Source organism: Neodiprion lecontei, chromosome 6 (assembly GCF_021901455.1).
Source record: "Neodiprion lecontei isolate iyNeoLeco1 chromosome 6, iyNeoLeco1.1, whole genome shotgun sequence".
NCBI lineage: Eukaryota > Metazoa > Arthropoda > Insecta > Hymenoptera > Diprionidae > Neodiprion > Neodiprion lecontei.
The window spans coordinates 24442810-24457895 of record NC_060265.1 but is presented as its reverse complement, the minus strand read 5'-3'; the positions used below and the strand labels follow the sequence as shown (position 1 = coordinate 24457895).

Here is a 15086-nt window from a genome sequence, read left to right as displayed (position 1 = left end):
GGAGAGAAATCGTTAACAAACTTTGTCCACGGTCCTTCGTCAGCGCTCGTACTTCACCGCGTGAAGTTAAGTAGCCGACGATTATATTCCAAACAATTCGTGTCTAGCTGAAATCTTATGCTCAGGACTCATTCGGCTATGGATAGAAGTAAGCGCGAAAGGTTTTACGCAGACGATCCTCGCAATGATACCAATCATCGTATTCTAATTTTCATTCGTTCCGCAACACGGTTTCAATTCATCCCTTCGACGCGAGCCGGGGTGTAAAATCTTTTTCTGTATCGATACGACGTTCACTTTGACGCGTGGCGAGACTCCGGACTCAACCGAGGCCTTTTACCATTGAAGGCCCTTAATTATAAATTATAAAGCGATGTCAGAAACTCGGATGGTGCACACAGCGGGGAATGAGATGCAGCGTGGTAGGAGGGGTGGCGGTGGGGTCTAAGAGGGGAAGGTCGAGAGGGCGCAAGAGGGTTTTTCTCGAGGCAAGAAAATAAAAGAGTAAAATTTATATTCCCGCTGATAGCGCCGGGGCTAAGAAACTGCTTGACTAGCGAGATAGCGCCCTCCAAAGCCAATTACATTCACTTGCCTCGACCCTCTCGACTCTTTCTTGGTCTCAACTTTTTACCGCTGGCACGTTCGAGTTAACGCCGTTGCGCGCCGGCAAAGTGAGACAATGCCGGGACGAATTGCCATTCCGAAAACTAACGTCGCCGCGCGCACATTATATCCTCCAACTTTTACTTACTGCACGTACCGCGTGCATCAGCGGGTTAAATCTGCAAGCGAATCTTACGTCCCAACGACCGATACAGGAGAGACACTTTTCGCACTTACCTTCCTTTATTTATTCGACTTTTTATCTATAACTTTGTTTCCTCACCCGAAGAGCAACGAGCAAGGGTCAGAACCCATCTTTCTGCAGTATCTATATCCGAGCAAGACTTCGGTGCTCCGAACCAGAAAAGCACCCGAGGTGTACCTCACCGATTTTCTCCGTTCCGTAGCACGTTGCGGTGCATAAAAAAAAAAAAAAAACATCGGACACGTATTTTTTTTCACGCGTTTAACAACGCCCTTCGCGAGGCAAAAACCATCACTAAAGTTTACCCTAAAAAATATAATTTTCAGGGCTTCTCGTTAATGACGCAAAACTTTTCGATAAAATGCAATTGAACGTCATTCGCTATCGACAATCGGTAGTGCTTCCGTATTTTTGTTCGTGGGGTAGATCTTGGGGGTGGTTTTTATCCCTCAAACGGCCGAGTTAGGACACGAACAAAAATACTCGCCAAATACCTTGTGACGTGCTACACTATTTCATAGAATGACGAAAATCTGCGGGGTACACACCTCGGATAGAACTTTTCTTATCAGGGAAGGGAGCTGTAGCCGGCTTATTGGTGAAATGACATGGCGCAGGTAACTGCGCGCTTTACTCCATTATCGTGAGCTGTTTACACCGCGGCTCGACGTCAAAATTAGTATCAGTGTATCAATACGGAATGGCAATAGCGGGTTACAGGCCGACGGTCTCGGGGCGAGCGGTGGTTGAAGGAGGGCAGTAACTCGGACAGGTCGCTCCGACGCAAGTCTCTCGTAGTATCCCGGACGGTCGTGGAGGAGCAACGCCCCCGGGATATGGGCACGCTGCAGGGACCCGGCGATAGCAGACCCTCCTTGAATACTGATCGACCTATTTTATTCAGTCCGTTCAACGTCTTGGCATTGCACAAATCTGTTATGCTTTACCGCTCACTCACTCTCCGTTCTTCTCTCCAGTGCCCATAACGCTGCGTTGTAAAAACTAACGACGAGTTTAATATTTGTGTTTTCGAGCGCGAGAACCGAACGAGATTAAGGAGGAGGAATTTATTCATACTCCTACGTTTCTCGCGTTTCACGAATCGAGAAATTCTCCCCTTCGAACTCTGCGCGCGTGTGTCTGCGTCGCTGTCTCTAGAAAGCCATGAAATTTGGCTGAAGCCTGACATTCGTTGCCTCAGTTTAACCTTGCGCTTGACCAGATTCACTCGAGCGTAGATTCCGGACAACCCGACCTCGGCCGAACTCGAGAGTATAAAGGAGAAATAAATCAAACAAGTCCCGTACATGTTAAACCGCGTCTCGCCCCGCGAGAGGATATTTCTTAAGAGCTAGGCAAAAGCCGCGACTCGGCCTCTGATAGTGCAGCTGTATAGAGAGAAAAGGCGAGGCTTGTAGACTGTTCGATGGATCTAGAAATCCGTCGTCTGGCAGCGACTTGAAAGGTTCTTTTACAGTTGAAAGGGACGTGAGAACTTTCGGGCTCGCATGGCGTCGCCTAAGCTCCCGGTCCTGTCAGGCAAAGGTCATACATGGAATGTGTATACCTATATACCACACGCACACACACACACGCGCGCGGTAGCTCCGCTATATCTTATAACTTATGTATATCTCCTCTATCGGCTATAGATCCGGATCGGGATCCAAGGGGGCTTAAACCCCGGGTGAGAACGTTTTATATCTGAGACGAGGATTCCGCAAGTGCTCTCCCTCTACGGTGCAACGGGAATTTTTACTCCGCCCGACGCCGATCGTCTCGGTCTTTGTCGTAGCTGCCACCTGAATCTTCTAACGTGCGCGGAAATCGAGTTTGCATGACATTTAAGAGTCAGTTCTCGCTATTTCATAAGCCTTTGACGCCGCTCGGAGAACTCGCGGCGAGAGGCGAGGAGCGTGTAATACAAGGTATATGTATGCGTATAAGAGCGGCCGATGCATCTCACCGCCAAAAGAACGCAAAGTTCTCTACGTCGTCGCCTCGGCATTAGAATTTTAAATCGACTCCCTCGCATCAATATCTGCACCTCGCTTCCCGAGTTTCGAGGACTCGATAGACGGCCGCTAGTCGGACCCAAAGGACCCAAAGAGTCTCGGATGAACGGCAACGGGCTATTTAAACGATCCCTGCACACCGCCGTCTGCGATGTTTAGGCCGTCCGCGTTTACGCCTCCGCATACACACGCGGCCGAGGATCTGGCTGCTGGCTGGGTGAAGACTTCGCCGAAAGCTCGACCCCCGCCCCTATATTTGATTTGAAACCGCTTCCGACGCATCCAACCGACATAATCCGCCCTATGTGGGTCGCTTGCGGTAATTCCGCACTCCCAACGGTCCACCCTGTACGGGTCGTGACTCTCAACTCCATTACCGGCACCCTCCCCCCTTCATTCCTCAGACTTTCGGCGAAGGTACTCGGTGACCACACCGCGCCTGCGCATCCTGCCGCATCCTTGCGCTCCCAGCTTCTTCCAATTCACATGCGTTACGTATACACCCCTCGCCAGCGTACGGATATCCAAGGAACGACAGGCGCCCCTACCGCAACTTCTACCCTCTGACAGTTCGATCAATTTCTCGTCCATCACCGCCCTCGGGCTTACTTTGGCTCGCGTTAATGGGATCAAGATTTTCGGATGAGTTATTTCTTTCAAGCCTTATTGTTTGTTCGTCAACTATGAATCTGGAGTCGGGCTTGTTCAAAAAGTTGCTTTTATTTCTCGTTCTTTAAACAACCAGCTAATTACTATACCTCATTCACCGAATGAACATTACTTTTCGGGGCGTTGGTGAAAACTTCCAGATTTGCTAGAAAGAAAAAAAAAAAAAAAAAAAACAAAAAAAAAACGCAATTATCAAGTCACGTTATTCCCACGTAATTTTTCGTGAACGAACGATTACGCCCAATCTAACATAGCTGAAATCAACAGTTCGAAAGATACGTTAAATTTTGAGCCACCCTTATCTTTTGTCTCGAACCTCGTCGAATAATTTTTTCACTACGGAGCTAGAGCGATCTCCGGTATGAGAGCTTCCCGCTGTGCAGTTAACGTACCCGACGCCTGCACATGGCCACATGCTCTTGAACGTATGCGCACGTTGCCTGGTTGGAAAAGTTTTGTTGCTAATTGTCAGGAATGGGGCGAGTTGAAACTCGATGGCACGTGCACGCGCACGTATACATATAAGCAGCCTTCTTCGTTTACCGACTATTGCACCGGCGCATGCAGCTGAACGCGTGTGTGGTAAAGCGTTGGAAAGTTTTGCTGACTCGCTTAGACGCGCTTAAACACTTTAAGCTTCATATACCTAAGTTGGGGGAAAGAAGGCCCGAGGGCTTTGCTCCTTAGCTCTTGTCTACCGTATCGTAAAGTTACGAACGAAGGACCGGGCACAAACCGTGACAGGGATTTGGCCGACTTTCCAAAGTCGTCGCTTCTGCTTCTGCTCTTCTCTCCTCCGCCTGCTACTCCTCCGGATTCGCGGAGCCGACTGTGTGGATCCAACGGCCATCCACCCTTATCGTCGCTCGAAAATCATTGAATAAATTATACAACCCGAGTAAACCAGCAGGGACCTCGATCAGCCGCCGGTGCACGGATAAATAATTCAAGCATCTCACGCTCTGCGGTATAATTGATTATTCCGGTATTTAAGAACTAATTATCACCGAGGGGATTAAGCCCGTTCAAGAAACAGTCGCTACAACTTGGTACTTTGGAAATTTCGACTCGTCGCGTGCAACGACGTGCTTTTTACCGCACTAATTCCCCCGAAGATAGAAACCCTGTCGCTCGTAATGAGAATAATTATTTTACGCGTACGTGGAGCACCGTAGAGTGGATGAAACATATTTGATAAAGCAGTGCTTTTTAGAGTTCATTTGAAGTACGCATTTTAGGCCGTATAATTTTTACCCCTGTCTAAAGCTGAAAGCAGTATCGTATATCGGATCGTATAAAATTCGGAATAAAATTCTCGTTGAATTGTATGGGTTGGACTGAATAACCACTGACGAAATTGACACGGTCCAGTTTTTGTTTTGAAAGAAAAATTGACAACAACAATAAAATTGTACGCACAAGGTTTAAATCCAAATTGGAATTCGATTTTCACCTCGCCCGTATACCTAACCCGAAGAAACGTAAAAGAGACATGCGAATATACGAGTACAGAGTGATTCAAGGATGTATATGGATATTATTTGGGAACAAAATTCCCAACCGATTTTGTTACGATTTGTTTTAACTATAGTTTGTTCTCCTTTCCTAGGAAAGTTTTAATCGCGTCGTTGTCCGGGCTTCGGAGGTTGAAAATTATTTTAGTTGTTATTGTCGTTCGAAGCGAGGCACTGAAATTTTCGAGAATGTATTAAACCAGTGCTCTTCTGTATTAACTGAGAGGGTATAGGTAATGTGGTTAGCAGTCAGCACTAAATTGTCTTAGACTCCTGTTAGTCGACTACGGAGAGGCTGTTCGAATTTTATTTTGCTCAACTCTCCTTCGCTTTTTCTGTAACGCCACACGCGGTAGCGACGAGAAACTAATTTCTTGGATGACCAAAAGTTTGCCAATTCCAAGCGGTTTGTCGATGCTTGAAAACAAACCGCTCCCGATACTCGGGTTGAGTTTGGAAGAGTTGAAATGAAATAAAATGAAATAACAAAATATAGAAATAGAAATGAAGAAAAAAGCTCTATAAAAATATTATTTATATATGAGAAAGGTTAGCGGCGGGCGGTGTGTGGAAGTAAGAGAAAAATAAAATGAAACACGGTATTAGAAAAAAGGGTAGAGAGAGAAGGAAGAAAAAAAAAACTGTCGGTCCCTAGACCGTTTACATTGGTATTCAATGGTCGCGATTGAACTGCGGATTTTTCTGCGGGCAGGAAAAACTCATCAAAACTAAATCCGGGGCTCCTCGGCTCCCTGGCCTGTATCTACATACCTACCAATACGTATAAGCGTACAAGTATAGCGATAATATTTTTTACGCATGTATGAATCGCAGCTGAGCCGTATGTACGTACATACATGCGATATATGGCACGTATAGGTATCATCGTTGACTCGTGGACGAATTCTCACAAAACAAGAGAGTCGAACAAAATGAATGATGTAAAAATGTAACAAAATACGAACGAAACAAACGATTTATGAACGAAAAAAAAAATAACACATCTCTTTGGTTTTTTCATTCGTCCAAGTGCAACGATGCAAATACTATGCGGAAAATGCAATCACGTTCCTCGTCAGCTGTCATTGGGAAGCTCGCGCGACGTCGCAAGGCGATTGTTTGGTTTTTATATGTTTTACCCTCTCGTCAAAATTTCATTAGGGAAATTCAATTTCAATTTCATCGACATCGTGATGCTTGAAACCGTTTAAACGTTACTTTGAGTAATAATTTTCAAATGCGTAACTAAAATTTTAATGCAGCTTTCGAGAAAAGCTGGGCAGTTTGGAGCCTACGGAAAAAGATTAAATAGCCGATTATGCTGGTTTGTAACGGTAATTCGCGTGCACATATGCCGAGGCCAAACAACGGTTGACGCAAATATTGCGATTAAATCAGAGATTAAAGTGGAAAATTCAGGAGAAATATATGTAGTTCTTTGCATTTACAATCGGCGAGTATATGCACGAGGATTACGTGAATGTAAATCGAATGAATCGATAATGATGTCGGTTGATTGAAAAAGTGGGTTATTCAGTTCAATGACAGGATGAGAAGCTGGCGGATTACACGCCGGTTATACAATTAGAAAGTATTTGAAATATAGGAATAACCTATTCGAAACCGTAGACGTGGAATAAATACTAATTTCTGTTAGTCCCCTTCAATTCTAAATGATGATCGACGAAAAGGGCGTTTTTAATGTTCGCAATTTTATATTACAGATGCAGGCCCGTGACGGTTATCCAGTGAACGATTTCTTCTCTTCTGCGAAACGAAGTAAAATATTTCAAGGTAATATTAATGTAGTGATAAAAGTTTTTTTCAACATGTCCCTTTCAGGTATTCTTATTACGCTAATAATATTCATGATAAATACGGGCATGTATCAAATTCTGAAGAAGTACGTATTAAGATTCCGCAAGGAGCTGATTGAAATTGCGATAACAGTTTTTGTGTGCTCATAATGTTACACGAAGAAAGAGCGAGAGAATTTTCGCCAAAGAATTATAGGTTTGGTAGTTTTGGTGAGAATTTTTATGGTATGCCCTCACACTCAATACGATATGAAATTTCAACTGTTACTCAACGGGTATGCATTGATATCAATGTATGTCTATGTCTATAATGAAGGTTGGATAGAATCGCGCGAAGAAGTGAAATGAAACGAAAGTATTTGGAGGCTTGTTAAATGGGACAAGTGGCGCGTGAATGTAAATCGTTACTAATTAAAATTAACGAGGAACAATCTTAATTATTAATAGGGGCAATCGCGTGCGGCCTCCGTCTTCCCCCATGAAGCGCGAGGTTCTTCGGCGCAGTGACGGCTGTATCTCTCTTAGCGGCGGTTACACTAATTAAACCAATTAATTACATCGAAATCGTTTCGCTTTACTTCTGCGACGAGCATTGTTCACTTTTTCGCCTTTAAATTGCCTGCTCATCGTTAGAAATAAAGAGTCGTAAGGTACGAGTAACGAACGCCAGTCGAGCAAGAGAACGACTTAAACTTCATTGTTCGCCCTCTTGGTGATTTTCTTCTTCCTTATTCCATTTTTTTCTTTTTTTTTTTGCATTTGTACTTCATGCTTTTTTCGGCTAATTGACGGGCTTTTGTTTGCTAAAGTAAGCAACCAAAGTGGCATAAGTAGCTTGTAACGGCTTGTCCTTCAGATTTTAGTCTTCTTACTGCTGTGATCGATTTAAGAACCTTCTAATTCATCAGCGTCGTAGTACCTTATTGTGGTTAAAAATTGTGTGTACTCTAGAAATAATTGGGTTAGCTGGATCGGTTACAAACGGATCATTATCCATCTTGTAATTACTTTAAGCGTGAATGAATGATACCGAGGCCTGACTATGTGGTTCGGATGCCAAGGATTCGATTAGTAGAATAGAATCACAGTGGAAATCTATCCTCATTTTTCTCGACTCCGAGAAAAGTAGAAGGGTGTGAAATATCTGTGGTATTTTTTTTCCTTGCTATATTGCAGTGAGGGGAAAAGATCATTCGCAGCTGGGGGTGATACCGGTAATTTTTATTAACTTAAGTCAGGCTTTTCATACCTGCGGGCTGGCGGTTTTACGGTAATGCTCGTATGTGTTGCACAAACTTGACGAATACCGTAAATTTTACACAGAATTATCCACTGAAATACGAATTCGTTTCCAGCACTGAATCAGAAATGGAACCAGCAACGTGCCTGCGATCACTCAAATCCTGCACCGCACTGAATGTGATAAATACAAATCCTTTCGCATTCATAGAGTCACGTTGTGAATTTTAACAATATCGTGGTTGAATAAAATGCACCACAGCATTTCTGTGGTATGAATTTTTTGTTCAAAAAGCTGATTCTTTGGGAAATGGATTTTTGACGTCTTGTAGGTTGATACGTTGATCTGTGTTGAAAGGTCACCTCCGAAGTAGTATATTTTCAGTTGGATGGTACATCTGGATATAACTGTTGGTGGCTTTTCAAATTTATATCGATCCGAATTAATTCTATAATCGATTTAGAACTAGACTTTGGCTACACTTGTGGCGGTTTTCAATCTTTAAAAATTCACCTAAATAATTGCTAGAACATGGCATCTGTGTCGTTTTCCTTCACTTGGCTTCACAGATGTGAAAAATTTGAAAGCCAATCATTCTGATAAAAGTCAGTTAGCGGTACGATAGTAATTTTGTATAGACTGAATTGTTTTCATACATTGACCGACATGTCAAATCAATGGAATATCGAATGCAACGGGCTTTCAGCATCGAGCAGCTGTGCAGCAGACTGGCGAATAAATTTTTCGAGGAAAAACATATATAGCGGAAAGTTTTAGGGGGTGCGAGGCCATCGCGGAACCGAGTCTGCGATGAAACACATCGATTTGCAGACTCTCTACGGATCTCCTGCTTATCTCTCCGATTTTCCGGGCTCTTACGATATAAGGAACTCGGGCAGCGCCATTGTCCATGCGAGGATCTAGTTTCCGGTCGACTACCACCGGGCATTCGCCGCGGGGTTAAACCGGAAGCGGTGCCTGGTCAGGGTAGATTCACTGCTATGATTATTTCCACGTGCAGCGGCGGCATTGAGATAGGATCAAGATATCTTGTATCTGAATTGTGGAGCCCGCCGAACGTTCTTTACGTCAAGTTTATTACTTTCAAAGGAATACCCGGGCGCATCTAGTGGATTAGAAGAAGAACGCGTCGCTGTGTTCGTCGTGGAGAAATAACCCGGTTTGACAAAAATTAAGACATCGCGAGCGACAGTGGCGATTATTATCAGAGGCCGCAAAGAGAATGGAAGGAAATTATTGCCAATTGCGAAACTGCAGCTTCAGCGCAATTCAGAGATCGAGTAACACCGTTAATGATAGCTCTTTTCTGTGAGTAGGTATTAATAACATGAGTAACGGGATGGCGGAATTGACGAAAAGAAAGTATAATCAGACGCTGCGAGGATCTATGGTTGCCAAGACAACCGGGGATTCGACGTTAAAAGTTTGTGCTTATTACTTGAATATCGAAACGTCACGTTTCTTGCTCCCCGCTTCGACAAATGAGCCAAAATATATTCTGACGCTCTGATGTCGGAGACCTTCGCGTCTTCTTGGAAGCCAAGATCCTGCCGGCCATGTCAGAGTGACTTATTGGCTAATTAGAATGAATGAAGAAAAGTTTCGAAATAAGTTGAGAAGTTGAAATTATTTCGGCGGGGCTCGATCGACCTGGAGGGAAGAGGCAAAAAGGAAACTAAGGGAGAGAAATGCCCAGACAAGACTACAGGAAGACACTGAGTCTGAGAGACATTTTCCATTGAGCTAACCGCTCCCGTTTGTCGCTTGATCGAGGCGGCTGGCAAAAGTCGGGGCTGCTTAACTCGGTAAGGTCGAAATTCAAAATCCCCGAAAAATAAGCGACTGGAGGCAAGAGGCTGCGGGTGGACGAGTCCTTTATGGCCCTGGCCGCGAGGACATGCCTTGGCAGCCTCACGGCTTCATCCCCAGCCGGTTAAGGGTTGGCTATTAGTTTGACTTAATGACGTCATTAGCCCGTGCGAGGTTACGTGATTGGTGGTACGGGGCGATGTTATTAATTCTAATCACCATCTTCAAGTCTCCGTGATATGCCGAACTACCTGTAACCCATTCTCGGCGGTGTTATTACCGTCGGTATAAGGCAGACAACTAAATCCTTAGGGGGATGACCAGGTCAAGTTTAGCGCTGAACGGAAGGCGACCGGAGTGGTTCGAATCAGTTTGTTAAATTTTTATGTGTACGGATGCTGGCACTTCTCACTTTGTTTCATCGTAGTTCCTCTTCGCGCTATATGTGCTGCACGATTTTATTAGATCAACGCGAGTTTGTCGCGTCATGCATATGTTAACGAATGTGCAATACCCCCAATCGTGCATACTTGATATTGAAATTCCCCCGAGCATACTCCTGATAATAATTGGTACGTTCGCTGAATACCGCGGTACGGTGAAATTTTCAACTTTATTCAAATATTTCACCAAATCCATAGAAATTTATTTTTATTCACTCGCAGGACCGTTGAAAATATTCTGTCGCAATTTAATCTGCACGCTTTTCTCGAATAGATCTGACACCGCCGGGTCTACCGGGTATGAAAAGCAATTTTAAATTCACGTAATGTCGTTGGAAATTCGAATAACAGAATGTTGACACGTAAGGACTTGAAGTTGTGCCGCCTTCTCATGAGCTCGGAATTCTCCGGCCTTTTTCCTTCCATCAATTCTAACTTTCAGCATTCAATTTGAAAGACATGTTTATTCGCTATTCTCCATATTACACGCTAACACATTTCAGTTGGGTTCAGTCCATAGAAAGACAGACTCCCAGGTAGTCAGGTAATGGGTGAAAACAAAAGAGAAGAGACACTCTCTTTCCGTGTTCAGCGAAGCTTCCAACTTGTCTTCATCCTCGAGGAACCGAACGTCCGTAAAAATTCTTTGTGTGCTGTAATGACGCACTACGGTTTCAATTCGCACCCCGAGATTATAATACACTTTCCAGAGAACAGGCAAACCTACAGATTTCGAGTTCCTTGCCCCATCGTAACGTATATTGGGCTAATTTCTGTTCCTCTTCTGCTAACGTCATATATACAGGGTACGATATTTTTCAACCGAAAATACGATTGATTTCCGAAGTCTATCCAGAATGAATATGCAAGACAAATAATTTTTTGTTACAACGATCCGAAGTATAATACTATTGAAAACTCTTCATTGCTCTTCTCAGTTTAACAAAGTCGATGTTAAGAAATCATTCGTTTCTTTACAGTGGCTCAATAAAAGGCTCGCCAAATCCTTCGACAGCATTATTTTATCCTCAAAGTTTCGGACATTTTATCTTCACAACTCGTCGCTCCACGTCGTAAGTCGCGTGGCGGGCCAACGATTCGTCAATTGCTTCGGCGATTTCGCGTTTTTTTTCGCGCAAACGACAGAATTCAATGTTCATAGTGTTTACCTTCGTACAATTGTCGGTATCTTACTTGGAAATGTGTCGCGGAGTTGCGTACCAATTATTCTTGTTTTCCCAGACATTCACCCGGCGACTAGACGCCCTGAATTCAAGAGGGAATAAGTGTTCAGACTGTTCAAAGTTGAGTACACCCTATGTGGCGCGCATTATATTGTACTCAAATAAATTACGGTAATCCAATGACTCTATCGCACACCCCTTTGAACTTGAATATAATCAATTCAGAGGAGAGTCCCTTTGTACTAGACCTCTAGTTTGCGAATTCTCGGAGTGAAGTTAACGGCGGAACTCAATTAATAGATTTTCATAAAAAATTCACCATTCGAAGCAATGCGCGCAAATCGACAAGCGAGAAAGTGTTTAGCTCTGTTTCGGATTACCAAGACATACAACTCGCAGAGCTTCGCCAAAGTAAACCAAAGCACGACGTTGGATAATTTTCTTCAGTCTCGGCAAGTTTTAATTATCAAACACTTCTAAAGTGATCAGTTCGGAACTAATCGCGGTACGTCGTCTCATTGGTGGATCGATTGGTTTGGACATCTTTTCACCTCCGTTTACTTCAATATAACAGGCATGGAAAGTCTTTGATTTCGAGTCCATGTTCAACGTTCCGTTTAATTTGAAATCGGTTCGACCACAGCTTTGCATTTTCTGGTTGCCAGGTTCAGTTCAGCAGCATTATACAATCTAGCTACAGAGATACGTGCATGAATGTTACTCGCAGTTACCTGGAGCACCGCAACTGGACGTTAAAAAACTTTTGACATCCGCAACGGGGAACTTTCCGCACTTTCCACATCGGACATCCGGCTGCTGAGAGGAGAAGCCCGTAGCTGTCGGTGAGATGAGCATGCGGGTAAATTCAAATACAGCCTGGGGCGAAGTAGGCGACCTCGGTGCGGGACAGTTAGAGATTGATGAGATATACCGGCCCGTAATATTGGCGGAGGGTGCGAGGTCCTCCTGAGTTTTGGCTGCATAAAGGTCCAAGTCCGAATGTCACCCGCGTTCATTACGCCGGGTTTCGTCCCTTTTGGGGGTCTGGATGAGCGCTGGGAGTTCGGGGATCCTCTGGGCCAAGTTCCTCCGCCTCTGTGCGCCGGTAAACTTGGCCGTGAAGCTGTTCGGAACGCCTGGTATAAGTTTGAAATTGCTCCAATCCGAGCCGATCTGTCGGCGCTTCCGGTCTCCGATGAAACTTAGCTCTGCGGGATTTTAAAACTCTGCACAGTCGCCGGCGGAAGTTGCTCCGGGGTTACAACCTTCTCTCCCCGATGTGTACGCCGGTATAGATATACCCGTGCCCCCGCATTCTGTACGCATTTATGGGTTAGGGTTGGTCCCCGTTCGGTTTGGTTTGGTTTGGTTTCTATCGTTTCATCGTTCCTTTACCGAACTCCAAGTATAAGTTTTGGAGGAGGAAAATGGCTGCGGGCTTCTTCGACGACCCTTCCAATAGCTTTGTTGGGGTTACGTTGGCGAATTATTGCTCGTTAGATTTCCATCGAGGGACCAGTTACCGGCTATTTTCTGCAGGATTCTTCGGTTAAAGGGGCTATTTGTAAAAGTTGACCAAGTCAATATCTATACTATACGAAGTTATACCGCAGCTAGCCATATAAGTCATACTTCCTCATATTGATTCACCACTCTCTGTTACACACTCTTCTACTCTTGACTGTTGGCTGAAATTTCACGATTATGTGTACATCATATATACTTTCTTCTCACTTTCGATCGCGCGAACATCCATCGATTCATCCAAATCCTCGGAAATATTTTCCCTCTAGTACTTTCTCGTGTTTGAATTCCCCCCTGGAGCGAGATCGCTGGAGTTAGCGAGGAGAAGTCCAACGAGAAACTCTTGAGGACAGCATGTGTGTTTCAATTCGTGCGTGTGTTTGTGCATATGTGTACCCTTCTCGCGTGTGTGAGTATACCTATTCTCCCACACCGTGCTATTATTACGGCCGTTCCTTTATTTGACCAAGAATAACAGAATCAATTCCAGATCTTCGAAGGGTGCTAGATTTCTCTTGGTATATATACACAACACACAGTGATAAAGATTTGAAGAATGGTTAAAGCTACTATTATACCTCAGCCATTATACTTACTCGACGTGCCTTTATTGCCGAAATAAAATTAAAATTGTTAGCAGTTGCAGGAATCTTCACTGGAGTGTTGAAGGAAAATGATATTCTCAACACCCTGCACGTATTTCGTGAAATGAGCATTGACTCGAAGAGAAATGCGTTCAACAAGAGAACCAAAAACTATCATATACTGGATGAAATTATTAAATCGTATACTCTTGCCAGGAAACAACTTCTCGAGCATAAGAGAAAGCAAATAAGCGCCTCTCGCTCTTTAGTACTACAGATTCGTTTCCTTCCGTTGCCTCTGCGCCCATTTTTCTTCTCGATCTCATTTTACACCGTTGTCAGGTCGCTAGTACAAAACCTCGAACTTCAATGATTTTCCATAATTTCTGCGAAATTATTAAAAAAATTTAACATGTATATTGTATAATTGTTTCTCGAAGTCTCAAGTTTTTTTTTTTGTTATATCATAATACTCAAGTTAGAAAAATACGTAAGAGTTTCTTTCAGAATACATTCACGTAAATGCTGATCTCGCTGACTCGGCCGTGGGATCATTTTTACCGAACGACAAACATGCGGGGACAAAAAACTTTTTTCATACTTGAAAAACTGGCTACCAAAAAATACAACTCTTAAACTTGGATTTTTGGTTGCGAAATAAGCTCGCTCGAGGGCGGTTTGGCCCTGCCGAATTATACCCTGGCTTACCACGTGGTTTCATTTGAAGAAAATATTACGACACAGACGCGCATGGGGGAGCAGAAACAAGCCAGTACAAAAAAGTGTACGTGTGCTACATGTATACGCTACAACGTACCTTGAACACGTATATACCCATACATATGTACATACATATTGCATATATATCTTTATTACGAGCGGGGATGTAGGGAAATAAAAACAACCTACGGTGTGGTCATATTTTCACAAGAGTTGTCTGCAGCACAGAAACACTCTTGCAGACTAACGCTCCGATCAGTCGTTTGATCGGAATTCAGGTCTTCGGTTTCCGAAAATCCAAAGAAGCTTACCACAACCCTCGTAATGGTTCCAAATCAAATTTTCTAGGCAACGGTAATAGCCCGGGCGTTTTCTTCCGATTTTTTCGTCTATCGCATGGAAGAGAAGTTGTATACATCATCAGAGTTTGAACGTTCGACTTGAGTACAGTATTATTTAAATTCAGTGTATTCTCGTCGCCGCGGCGTTTCGAGGCTCTCGAATATACGTCGCACGAATGCGACAATACGAGTAATAGCTAGTAATTCTCACTCTAATAAAGTAATTCAATTTTATCCCATGGAGTTTTATTCTGTTCTCTTCTTTCTTTTTTGCACTCTCATATTGCCGTTAGGGTCAATCGGATCAATGGCAAGGTTAAAATTGTGCGGAATCTAGGGTAAAGCAGTACGATCGGACTAACAAGTGGGAATCGAAATTCTATACGGAGAATCG

At 43.8% G+C, this 15086-nt stretch overlaps 1 protein-coding gene across 1 annotated transcript in view; it reads left to right on the top strand.

Moving 5' to 3' along the window:
- LOC107221612 (hemicentin-2) overlaps nucleotides 1–15086 on the top strand; it is a 302996-nt gene that overhangs the window by 59775 nt on the left and 228135 nt on the right. Inside the window, exon 2 of the mRNA XM_046743636.1 lies at nucleotides 6734–6803. The gene's annotated coding sequence lies outside the window, so the exon portion shown is untranslated. The remainder of the gene's footprint in view (nucleotides 1–6733; nucleotides 6804–15086) is intronic.